General features: G+C 37.4%; 1 protein-coding gene across 2 annotated transcripts in view; it reads right to left on the reverse strand.

Annotated features, from left to right (window-relative positions):
* Positions 1 to 12,930, reverse strand: part of DNAJC1 (DnaJ heat shock protein family (Hsp40) member C1) — a 220,993-nt gene that overhangs the window by 12,373 nt on the left and 195,690 nt on the right. The gene's annotated exons all lie outside the window — the stretch shown is intronic.

Below are 12,930 nucleotides of genomic sequence, written 5' to 3' on the forward strand. Positions count from 1 at the left end.
TCCCCTGTGTTCAGCCTCTGATGTTGTTCCTCAGGGAGGTGCAGGTATGGATAGGCCCAGTAATTCTGGATGACAGTGGTATTTGCAGGACTCTTCTTCTCTTTACCTGACCACACCGAGCTGTTAAAAACCACTAATTGCTGACAGATGCTCTACTGTTTACATGATGCCCTGGTGCATAAATTGCTCTACAAACAAGTGAAATCAAATTGTGGCTCCTTTGAAGGAAAGTTTCTGAGGTCAGTGTTTCATATTTGTTTTGACCTCAGGAGGGCTCCTCCAAGAGAATGTATTCATGAGTGGGTTTGAGCATACATGGTTAGTTACTCCTTGTGCTGAGAGAATTCTGAATACAGTATATATCAAAATCTGGCCTGTCTACCACAGAAAACAAATAGCTGCTATAATCTGAGTCCTTTAAATCCTTAGCATCTAACAATGAAACTAATGGGATGTCACCACAGTTATCTTTGAACCATATTTTTCTCCCACTTAAAAGGCAACTTAGAACTTATTAGAAAAAAGCAAAGCACAACTGTGACTTTTCCAGTTCTGTGGTAAAGGAGTTCCTTTAATATTCCAGCCTCTTTGTCAAGTTCACATTTCCTGGTGTCATTAAACAGTTGTATGACAATGATTACAGCAATGATCCCCTTTCCTTGAGAATTTCTCTTCATTGGCCTTTGTCTCAGGAGAAAACATGTATATGGCAATAATCACAAAATAATTGTTTTGGGGGCAAGTGTGGCATCCTCAGCATATTATTTACGATTCTAAGCAGATAAAGATGTTTCTAAACAAGTGATGGTCTAATATGAAGCTTAAAGGCCAGGATGTCCCTGGGTATGATAGTAGGTCACCTCAGGAAAGTCAGATTATCTTTCAGTGACCATGGTCATCGCTAAATCCAACTTTCCCCTATGGATCTAGATGACTTCAATTCTGTGGATGTCAATTTTGTTTTGTTTAGGTACAGTTGACAAAACTGTACTAAAATTGTAAGATGTTTACAGTGCACATGATAATTTTGTATTTATATCCACCGTGAAAGAATTTCCCCCATTGAGTTAATTAACCATATTCATCACCTCATGTATTGACTTATTTTTGGTGAGAACATTTAAGTTCTACTCTCTTAGCAAGTTCTAATTATATACCACAGTGTTGTCAACTATGGTCACCACGTTATACATTAGATCCTCAGACCCTATTCAGCTTATAATTGAAAGTTTTTATCCTTTTACCATCCTCTCCCTATTTTCCCCACCCTCTAGCCCATGGCAACTACTTTTCTATGATTTGTTTCTATGAGTTTGACTATTATTTTGGCTAGATCATATTCCTGTGTGTGTGTGTGTGTCTTTATGTATTTGTATGTGTATATACACACATATATATATATATATAAAATCACATTTTCATTATCTATTCATCTGAAAGACAAGTTGTTTCTGTACCTTGGCTAATTGTGAATATTGCTGCTATGAACATGGAATATGGTTATCTCATCGAGATCATGATTTACATTCTTTGGATAGATAGCCAGAAGTGGGACTGCCGAATCATATGGTAGTTCTATTTTTCTAAAAAAATATCCAGGTGATTTTTTGTAATGTTTGTTTTTTATGTGGGGGCAGAGAAAGGAAGAAAGAGAGAATGCCAAGTAGGCTCCGTGCTATCAGCACGGAGCCCAACACAGGGCTCAAACTCATAAACCCTGAGGTCATGACCTGAGTCGAAATCAAGAGTGGAGTGCTTGACCAACTGAGCTGCCCAGTGACCTTGGTAATTCTATTTTTAATTGTTTGAGGAACGTACTAGTTTACGTTTCCACCAAGTGTACAAGTGTCCTCGTTTCTCCACATCTTCACCAGCATTATCTCTCTCTCTTTTTTTTTTTGCTCTTGCATTATAGGAGTTCCTTATATATTTAAATATTAGCCTCTTATTGGATATGTGGTTTACAGAGTATTTCCTTCAATTCCATAGGTTTCTTTTCCATGTTGTTGATGGTTTTCTTGCTATGCAGGTTTTAGATTTGATGTAGTCCCACTTGTTTACTTTTGCTTTTGTTGCTTTGCTTTTGGTGTCAAATCCAAAAAAATCATCACTAAAATCAATGTCAATGGGATTACCTCCCAGTGTTTTCTTCTAGGAGTTTTAGGGTTTCAGGTCTTCAAGTTCTTAATCCATTTTGAGTTGATTTTTGTGTAGGGGGTCCAATTTCATTCTTTTCCATGTGCTGTCCAGTTTACCAGGCACCATTTATTGAAGGGACTGCCCTTTCTCATTGTATATTCTTTGCCAAAGATTAGTTGACCATATATGTGTGGGTTTATTTGTAGCCTCTACCCTGTTCCATTAATCAGTTTGTCTGTTCTTATGCTAGTACCATATTGTTTTGATTACTACAGCTTTGTAATATAGTTTAAAACTGAAAGTGTGATGCCTCCAGCTTTGTTCTACTCAAAATTATTTTGGCTACTGGTGGTCTTTTGGGGTTCCATACTGATTTTAGGATTGTTTGTTCTATTTCTGTGAAGAATGCCAGTGGAATTTTGATAGGGAGTATATTGGATCTGTAGATTGCTTTGGGTAGCATGGGCATTTTAACAATATTATTTCTTCCAATTCATGAGTACAGAATATATCTCCATTTATTTGTGTCCTCTTTCATTTCTTTCATCAATGTCTTGTAGTTTTCAGCATGCAGGTCTTTTGTCTCCTTTGTTAAATTTATTCCTAGTATTTTACTTTTTTGATGCTATTGTAGATGGAATTGTTTTAAGTTCTCTTTCTGATAGTATGTTGTTCATATACAGATACACAACTGATTTTTGTGTACTGATTTTGTATCGTGAAAATTTACTGAAATAGTTGATTGGTTCTAACCATTTTTTGGTGGAGTCCTCAGGGTCTTCTATATATAATATCATGTCATCTGCAGAGATGACATTGGAGGTGACATGGTCATCACCAAATCTCTCTCTCTCCTTTAGAGCTGGATGACTTCAGTAGCACATGTGCGTATTTTAGTCTTGAATGTTTAGTGTTATTATTCTCACATATTCCATAATGAAAATTTCAGTTACTCATTCTGCTTTTATATCATGTGCAATTGTAGAAGATGTAGTCTCGTGCTCTCTCTCAAAAATAAACAAACATTAAAAAAAATTATACATGTGTTTTAACAGTTACATGGATTGTAGAATTGTAGGAAAATTTGTTTTCCCATGTTCTGGTTCCAAGTAGGAAACATTTTATAATCCTTCTTCTTAATATAGCTATGGCTAAATTTATCTTTAAAATTCTTATGAAATAGGGGCTCTACAATCAAATCTGGGACATATGGCATAGGTTGGGATGGATGAAAAAAATCCAAAATAGGTTTTATTCCTTCTAGTGAAAACACTGATGAAAGTAAAGGAAAATTAAAATAGTAAAATGAAAATTATATTCCATAAGGTACAATTAGGATCAGAGGAGTATAAATATGCCACCATGTAACTCTCAATATACAGAAGAATTTTCCAATTTTCTGAGCTATATAAAGTGTATCCTCAATTCCTGGCATCTTCAGATAACTCAGAAAATAAATGATGACTACTAGTGATAATCTCAAATCCTATTTTTCAAATTCTGGCTGATTTGATGACATTTTAAGTATTACTCTAATATTAAAAATTGTGTAACTGAAGTTCATATTTTCATTCAGTTGTATTTAATTTTGGCCAACTCTCTATATGAACTGAGCACTCATTATAACTGAGAACTACTGTACCTTTCAAGTACAGAGGGCACTCTGTTATCTGAACATTAAATAAACTACCTGAGAATGTTTCCCACTGGTAGAAAGCAGTGTTCATTCTTTTATCTTTATTTATTTTCTTATGTTTATTTTAAAAATATAATTTATTGTCAAGTTGGCTAACATACAGTGTATACAGTGTGCTCTTGGTTTTGAGGGCAGATTCCCCTGATTCATCACTTACACACAACACCCAGTGCCCATTCCAACACATGCCCTCTTCAATGCGCATCACCCATTTTCCCCTCTACCCTGCTCCCCCCACCCATCCACCCTCAGTTTGGTCCCTGTATTTAAGAGTCTCTTATGGTTTGCCTCCCTCCCTCTCTGTTTGTAACTATTTTTTTCCCCTTCCCTTCCCCCATGTTCTTCTGTTAAGTTTCTCAAGTTCCACATATGAGTGAAAACATATATCTGTCTTTCTCTGACTGACTTATTTCACTTAGCATAATACCCTCCAGTTCCATCCACGTTGCTGAAAATGGCAGGATTTCATCCTTTCTCATTGCCAAGTAGTATTCATATACAATATATATTCAATATATTCATATTCATATAGATGTACATATATACATATATATATATATATATACATTCAAATATATATACGCACATATATGTGTATACACACCACATCTTCTTAATCCATTCATCAGTTGATGGGCATTTAGGTTCTTTCCATAATTTGGTTATTGTTGAAAGCGCTGCTGTAAACATTGGGGTATACATGCCCCTATGAATCAGCACTCCTGTATCCTTTGGATAAATTCCTAGTAGTGCTATTCCTGGGTGATAGGGTAGTTCTATTTTTAATTTTTTGAGGAACCTCCACACTGTTTTCCAGAGTGGCTGCACCAGTTTGCATTCCTACCAATAGTGGAGGGTTCCCATTTCTCCACATTCTTGCCAGCATCTGTTGTTTCCTGAATTGTTAATTTTAGCCACTCTGACTAGTGTAAGGTAGTGTCTCAGTGTGGTTTTGATTTGTATTTCCCTGATGATGAGTGATGCTAAGCATCTTTTCATGTGTCTGTTGGCCATCTGGATGTCTTCTTTGGAAAAGTGTCTGTTCATGTCTTCTGCCCATTTCTTTCCATTTTCAATCCGAAAAACTGGGCTGTTTTTCAGGTGTTGAGTTTGGTAAGTTTCCTTATAGATTTTGGATACTAATCCTTTATCCGATATATCATTTGCAAATATCTTTTCCCATTCTGTTGGTTGCCTTTTAGTTTTGTTGATTGTTTCCTTTGCAGTGCAGAAGCTTTTTATCTTGATGAGGTCCTAATAGTTCATTTTTGCTTTTAATTCCCTTGTCTTTGGAGACATGTCCAGCAAGAAGTTGCTGTGGCTGAGGTCAAAGAAGTTGTTGCCTATTTTCTCCTCTAGGGTTTTGATGGTTTCCTATTTCACATTTAGGTCTTGTATCCATTTTGAGTTTATTTTTGTGTATGGTAAGAAAGTGGTCCGGTTTCATTCTTCTTCATGTTGCTGTCTAGTTCTCCCAGCACCATTTGCTAAAGAGACTGTCTTTTTTCCATTGGATACTCTTTCCTGCTTTGTCAAAGATTAATTGGCCATACATTTGTGGGTCCAATTCTGGGTTCTCTATTCTATTCCATTGGTCTATGTGTCTGTTTTTGAGCCATACCATACTGTCTTGATGATCACAGTTTTGTAGTAGAGGCTAAAGTCTGGGATTGTGATGGCTCTTGCTTTGTTTTGCTTTTTCAGCATTACTTTGGCTATTTAGGGTCTTTTGTGGTTCCATGCAGATCTTAGGATTTTTTTGTTCTAGCTTTGAGAAGAATGCTGGTGCAATTTTGATTGGGATTGCATTGAATGTATAGATAGCTTTGGGTAGTACTGACACTTTACAACACTTATTCTTCCAATCCATGAATATAGAATGTTTTTCCATTTCTTTGTGTCTTCTTCAATGTCCTTCATTAGTTTTCAGCATCCAGATCTTTTACATCTTTGGTTAGGTTTATTCCTAGGTATTTTATGGTTCTTGGTGCAATTGTAAATGGGATCGAGTTCTTGATTTCTCCTTCTGTTGCTTCATTATTGGTGTATAGAAATGCAACTGATTCTGTACATTGATTTTATATCCTGTGACTTTGCTGAACTCATGTATCAGTTCTAGCAGGTTTTTGGTGGAGTCTTTTGGGTTTTCCATGTAGAGTATCATGTCATCTGTGAAAAGTGAAAGGTTGACTTCTTCTTTGCCGATCTGGATGCCTTTTATTTCACTTTGTTGTCTGATTGCTGAGGCTAGGACTTCCAACACTATGTTAAACAACAGTGGTGAGAGTGGACATCCATGTCGTGTTCCTGATTTCAGGGGGAAAGCTCTCAGTTTTTTTTTTTTTAATTTTTTTTCAACGTTTATTTATTTTTGGGACAGAGAGAGACAGAGCATGAACGGGGGAGGGGCAGAGAGGGAGACACAGAATCGGAAACAGGCTCCAGGCTCTGAGCCATCAGCCCAGAGCCTGACGCGGGGCTCGAACTCACGGACCGCGAGATCGTGACCTGGCTGAAGTCGGACGCTTAACCGACTGCACCACCCAGGCGCCCCGAAAGCTCTCAGTTTTTACCCATTGAGGATGATATGAGCTGTGGGCTTTTCATATATGGCTTTTATGATGCTTAGGTATGTTCCTTCTATCCCGACTTTCTTGAGGGTTTTTATTAAGAAAGGATGTTGTATTTTGTCAAATGCTTTTTCTGCATCTATTGACAGGATCATATGGTTCTTATCCTTTCTTTTATCAATGTGATGTATCACATTGATTTGCAAATATTGAACTAGCCCTGCAGCCCAGGAATGAATCCCACTTGGTCATGGTGAATAATTCTTTTTATATGCTGTTGAATTCAATTTGCTAGTATCTTGTTGAGAATTTTTGCATCCATGTTCATCAGGGATATTGGCCTGCAATTCTCCTTTTTTGCGGGGTCTCTGTCTGGGAGAAAGAGAGAGAAAGAGAGCACGAGCAGGGGAGGGGCAGATAGAGAAGATGACACAGAATCTGAAGCAGGCTCCAGACTCTGAGCTGTCAGCACGGAGCCTGATATGGGGCTCGAACTTACAAACTATGAGATAATGACCTGAGCTGAAGTCAGATACTTAACCAACTGAGCCACCCAGGCACCACTTTTCATTCTTATTATTTCTCCAATGTCTGAATTTTTCTATGTTTTCTCTGGACAGAAAAATATAAGAAAAGTGCCCATCTTAACCATTTAAAAAAGAGTGTGTTGTGCTAACTTCCTGATTAGCTTTATAAGTAATGTAGATGTTTTGGTTATTGAGTTGTTGGAAAGCCTTATATATTTTAGAGATTAATTTTTTATCAGATATAAAGTTTGCAAATATTTTCCCTCAGTCTGTAGGTTATCCTTCACTCTTTGAATTGTTTTCTTTGCTGTGCAGAGCTTCTTAGTTTGATATGGTCCCACTTATTTTAGTTCTTGTTGCCTGTGCTTTTGGTATTATATCAATGAAATCAATGCCAAGACCAATGTCATGATGCTTTCCCCTATTCTAAGAGTTTTATTTTATTTTATTAAAAAAAAATTTTTTTTTCAACGTTTTATTTATTTTTGGGACAGAGAGAGACAGAGCATGAACGGGGGAGGGGCAGAGAGAGAGGGAGACACAGAATCGGAAACAGGCTCCAGGCTCTGAGCCATCAGCCCAGAGCCCGACGCGGGGCTCGAACTCACGGACCGCGAGATCGTGACCTGGTTGAAGTCGGACACTTAACCGACTGCGCCACCCAGGCGCCCCATAAGAGTTTTAGTTTTAGGTCTTATGGTTGACTTTTTAACCCATTTTGAGTTGGCTTTTTACATTGTGTAAGAGTCCAGTTTCATTTTTCTGCATGTGGTTATCATGCAGATTCCTAACATCATTGCTGAAGAGGCTACTCTTTCCTCGTTGTGTACAGTTGGTATCCTTGTTGAAGATCAGTTAGCTGTATATATGTGTATTTATTTCTGGGCTCTCTATTCTGTTCCATTGTCTGCTCATCATCTTTATGTGAGTACCACACTGTTTTAATTACTGTAGCTTTGTAATATATTTTGAAATCAGGAAGTTTGATGCCTCTAGCTTTGTTCTTCTTTCTCAAGATCGTATTGGCTACTTGGTGTCCTTTGTAGTTCCATACAAATTTTAGGATTTTTTTTCCTATTTCTGTAAATCAATAAAGCCTTTATAATTAAAAAATGAAGAGTCAGGTAGGTATATATACACTGATACAGAAAAACATTAAAGGTAACATATTCTGTTTCCTTAGATTTTTAAAAATAGTTTAAAAAATCAAGGTAATACATGTTCATAGCTTAAAAAAGAAAAGCAGTAACCAACAAGGGCTTACGATGAAAAGCAATGTACCCTACATCCTGAGGCAATAATTTATGTTCACAGTTCTGCTGAAGATTACAGTGTGCGCGTGTGTGTGCATGTGTGTATGCTTTGAGTTAAACTTCTTTTCCCCACCTCTCCCAATAACCCTTGGACCAAACTACCATTATCTTTTGCAAGAACAACTGAAATAGCCTTTTACTTGGCCTGCCTTCACACACTTTCCCTGCTATGGTGTCTTCTCCACAAAGTAGTCAGAATGACCTGTTTAGATCTTGCACTCCTTTACTCAAAATCTTCCAGTGCTGTAACCCTCTCAGAGTAAAATCCAGGATCTTTATCCTGGCCAGCAAGGTCCTATATCATCTGGCCCTCCACTGCCTCTTGTCCTCATCTTCTGTAATCCTGTCTACTCACTCTGTCAGCCATATTGGCCTCTATGCTGGACTCTGCACACCCCACGGAGGTCCTTGGTCTTAAAGCTTTTGTAAGTGACTTATCCTCTACCTGGAACACTTTTTCTCAGACAACCTTGCTCCTTTACTTGCTTTGTGTCCCTGCTCCTATTTTACCTATTTGAGAGACCTTCCTCAGAACTCCACTTTTAATTGCAATTCCCTTCGGTCTCTAACCTCTTAATCTGTTGTATATATATATATATATATATATATATATATATATATATATTTTTTTTTTTTTTTATCTTGTCACTATCTACAATTTTCCTTTTACTCCATCCCCAGGTTCTTTCCACTGTGCTTTGCCACCATCTTTGGGGCTGTTGTCTTTGCCTGCAAGGTTGTAGCTTGGCTGCAGGCAAATTTTGTATTTCAGCGCAGTAGAAGGGAAAAGTGAGTAAGAGCTCCTACGAACACACATCATTTCAATTATGTTCCTCTGAAAAGAAATTAGTAACTTAGAGCAGAGGTTTGGGGGACTTGGACAAATTGTTGCTGGGCAGCTTGCCATCGTCTTCTGCAACTTGTTGATTTTAAAAATTGGAAAACCATCTGTAGAACACATCAAATGTTTCAAATATGAAAAGCCATTTTGTAAGACCTTATAAATTATGATCTGGTACGTATTACTCACTGTAGAGACAAGTACTGTGCTGTGAACACGCTTCTTGTGCTACTCAAAGGAGAATGGTCGCAATATCAAATTATTTGGCTGTATTACTCTACTTTCTAGTATACTTAAATTTAGACTTTGCCTTTTTTGTATGGTTTTCTGTTGTCTGTGGAGTTTCTGGTTGCCTTTTTCCATATATAAAAGTTTTCCCAAGTTTTCAGCCATACTATCTAGTCTATAAGATTTCCCTTTCTTTAAGGGTTGCTGTCAAACAATCCTTCATTCTCCTACTTCAACGTGAACATACAGTAAAACCTTGGATTGCGAGTAACCTGTTCTGCGAGTGTTCCACAAGATGAGCAAACATTTCTAATAAATTTTAACTTGATAAACGAGCGATACCTTGCAATACGAGTAGTACGTATGCCGAACACCACATGATCACAACTGAGCTAATGGTTCTTCTCTCTCTCTCACTTGGCATTGTGGGTGTTCATCTCCCATGCTCGGGTGCTCAGTCTCAGGCCGTGGTGTTTGGCAGAAATTAGTGATTTTTCAGAACATCGGAAGGTGCCCACACTAATATATTTTTTGTCACTTCAAAGCACCTATGGACAGTCCTTTGCTCTTCCCCACAAGAGTAAGCTTAGGAATGCTTTGCTTCATTCTAGTTCAGGCTGCCTGCGGATATAGACCCTTTCCTCTGTTGCCTTATTGTCAGTTACATTAAATACAGTATATTGCAAGTTTATTAATATGGCACTGTAGTCAACATCCACATGAGCATACACAACTGCCCTCATGCAGAAAAAGGTTGAAAAGAAAGTGAGTAAGAAGAAGGAGATGATTACAGTGAAAGTTAAGATGGTAATCACCAAGAAGTATGACTGAGAGATTCAAGTGGCCGAAACTGCAAGATTCTATGAGAAGTCTACATCTGCATCTGGTCTGCAGAGGAGAAGGAGAAAAAGGTGGAGGAACCCCTCGCTTCAAATGAGATTAGGGAGATGTGTAAAATGTATGAAACAGAGCAAACAAACTTTTGTAGAAAAGCACCATCCGAATAAGGCTGTAGCAGTACGAGCCATGAATCTGTTTAATGACAGTGCTAGGTCACATTTCTGCAAAATTCTCAAAAGGAGGCAAAAACAAGTGTCATTGGATAGGTTCCTTATTACAGTTTCATGAAAAGAAAAAGATTCCATTGAGCCAACAGATAGCAGTGATTCCATTAGTGATAGTGAAAGTCGTCCCACACGATAACCCTCCTCTCTCTCATCTCCCTCACACTAGTCACAAAGGTTTTCAAAGGTAAGTGCAGGTTAATTTGCTTATTTTTCCTTATATGTTGTTTTTTTTTTATTATTTTGTATTATGTTACAGTATTGTTATCATTTTATAAGAACATTTTTGGGTTGTGGAACGAATCATCTGAGTTTCCATTATTTCTTATGGAGAAATTCACTTTGATATCCAAGTGCTTTGGATTACAAGAATGTTTCTGGGATGAATTATGCTCACAAACCAAGGTTTTACTGTATTGCGCTTTGGGCCTATTATATCACTGTGGGGTCTTGGGATTCCTGTTCATTGGGTTGGATCCTTGGATTTCATGTCTTTCTCTTTTTAAAATTTATTCAGCCTTCTTGTTTTTGTTTTGTTTTTGCTAGAGTACAATCTCAGGGAACTTTCTAAGAAGGAATAATCCTTAGATACTCCTTGCCTTATATATTTAACTATCACATTTGGTCTGTTCTAGATTCAGAGCTATTTCTCCTCAGAACAGTGAAGGCATTGTTCCCTTGTGTCCCAGAACATAGAGTTGCAAAGCAATCTGATGTCACTCTGACTGGCCTTATTTGGATGTTTCTTCTCCCTAGAAGCTTTAAAGATCTTCTGTGTAATCTCAGTGTTCATAAAATTTCCCAGGAGCTTTTCCATGTATCCAACTTGACTTTGGACAGCTCTTACAAACTGCTCTCTCTGGAAACTTCATTTCTGTTTACCGAATAATGTTCATGCATCTCTCATGTCTCTCTCTCTCTCTCTCTCTCACTGGAACTCCTTTTAATCGGGTTTGGACCTCTTGGACTGATTCCCTGTAGGTCTTATCTTTTCTACAATAGTTTAACATTTTTTACGTTCTTCTTCACAGTAGATTTTCTTGATAACTTTCAACCATTCTACTTCATTTATTTGGATACTTATTTTTGTCTTGATTTTTTCTCCCACAACATCCTTTCCTTTTTCCTGTTTTATGAATTCAATACTTTCTTGACTCTCCAGATGCTAGAAGGCTAGTATAATTAATTCTAGAAGGTTGGTATAACCCTACCTAAAGATATCCAATTAACAAAACAAAACATATACATATATGCAAGAATCTTAAATTATTAACTAATCAAATCCAGGTGTTTATTAAAGAGTATTATATGACCAAGTAAAGTCTATCTTGGAAATACAAAGATCCTCATTAGGTCATATGAGAAGAATTGTATGATCATGTCAATTTATGTCAAAAAAGTATTGTTAGAATTTCGTATCTACTCCCGAGCACAATTGTAATGAATTAGAATTAGAAAAACTGAATAAAATTTCCTCAGCGTAATAATATATCTCTTATATCAATGACTAATATTAAAATTAATGGCCAAACATTAGGTTTTTTTACTATAACGTTGAACAAGAAGTCTGCACTAATCACTATTACTGTAATATATTTCTCTGGAATAGCTACGTAATACAGTCAAATAAGAAGTAAGATAAAGAAAATGCCGAAGTGCATGCAGATGACAGGACTGTCTATCCTAAAATTCTAACGCATTAACACAAACTCTATTTGAAATAAGACCACTATGTAAGGAGGCAATATACAAAAATCAGTGCTGTAGCACTTTTCACTTATTTGGCAGGCAATGATAAAAAACAAATAATAACATCCGGGGCACCTGGGTGGCTCAGTTGTTTAAGCTTCCGCCTTAATTTCTGCTCAAGTCAAAGTCTCGCGTTCGTGACTTCGAGCCCAGTGTTGGGCTCTGCACTGGCAGTGTGGAGCCTGCTTGGGATTCTCTCCCTCCCTCTCTCTAAGAATAAATAAACTTAAAAAAAAAAAATAACATTCAGTGTTGGTAAGATTACGAGGAAGTGCCCTCTCTCATATACTACCATTGGCATTGTGTATTGTTATAACCTCTCTGGAGCCCAATTTTAAAGCCATCAAAAGTCCTAAAAACATCCATATATATATTTTTTTAAGTTTACTTATTTAGAGAGAGAGAGAGAGTGTGTGTGTGTGTGTGTGTGTGTGTGAGAGTGGGGGAGGGGGAGAGAGAGAGAGAGAGAGAGAGAGAGAGAGAGAGAGAGAATCCCAAGCAGGCTCCATGCTGTCACTGCAGAGCCTGACACAGGACTCAAACTCATGAACCATGAGATCATGATGTGAGCCAAAATCAAGAGTCAGATGCTTAACCAACTGAGCCACCAGGTGCCCCAAAACATCCATAGCCTTGAACCAAGCAGCTCTACTTCTAGGAATACAAGCTACAAAAACACAAGTAAGTGGAAAGTAGAATAAAGAAAAAAAAAAAAAGACAATCCCGTAAAACAGCAAAAAAGGAAGCAATTTAAACGACAATCAGTACGCTACTACTTAATTATATCAAAACAACAAAGTATT

This window comes from Felis catus, chromosome B4 (assembly GCF_018350175.1).
Source record: "Felis catus isolate Fca126 chromosome B4, F.catus_Fca126_mat1.0, whole genome shotgun sequence".
In the NCBI taxonomy this organism is placed as follows: Eukaryota; Metazoa; Chordata; class Mammalia; order Carnivora; family Felidae; genus Felis; species Felis catus.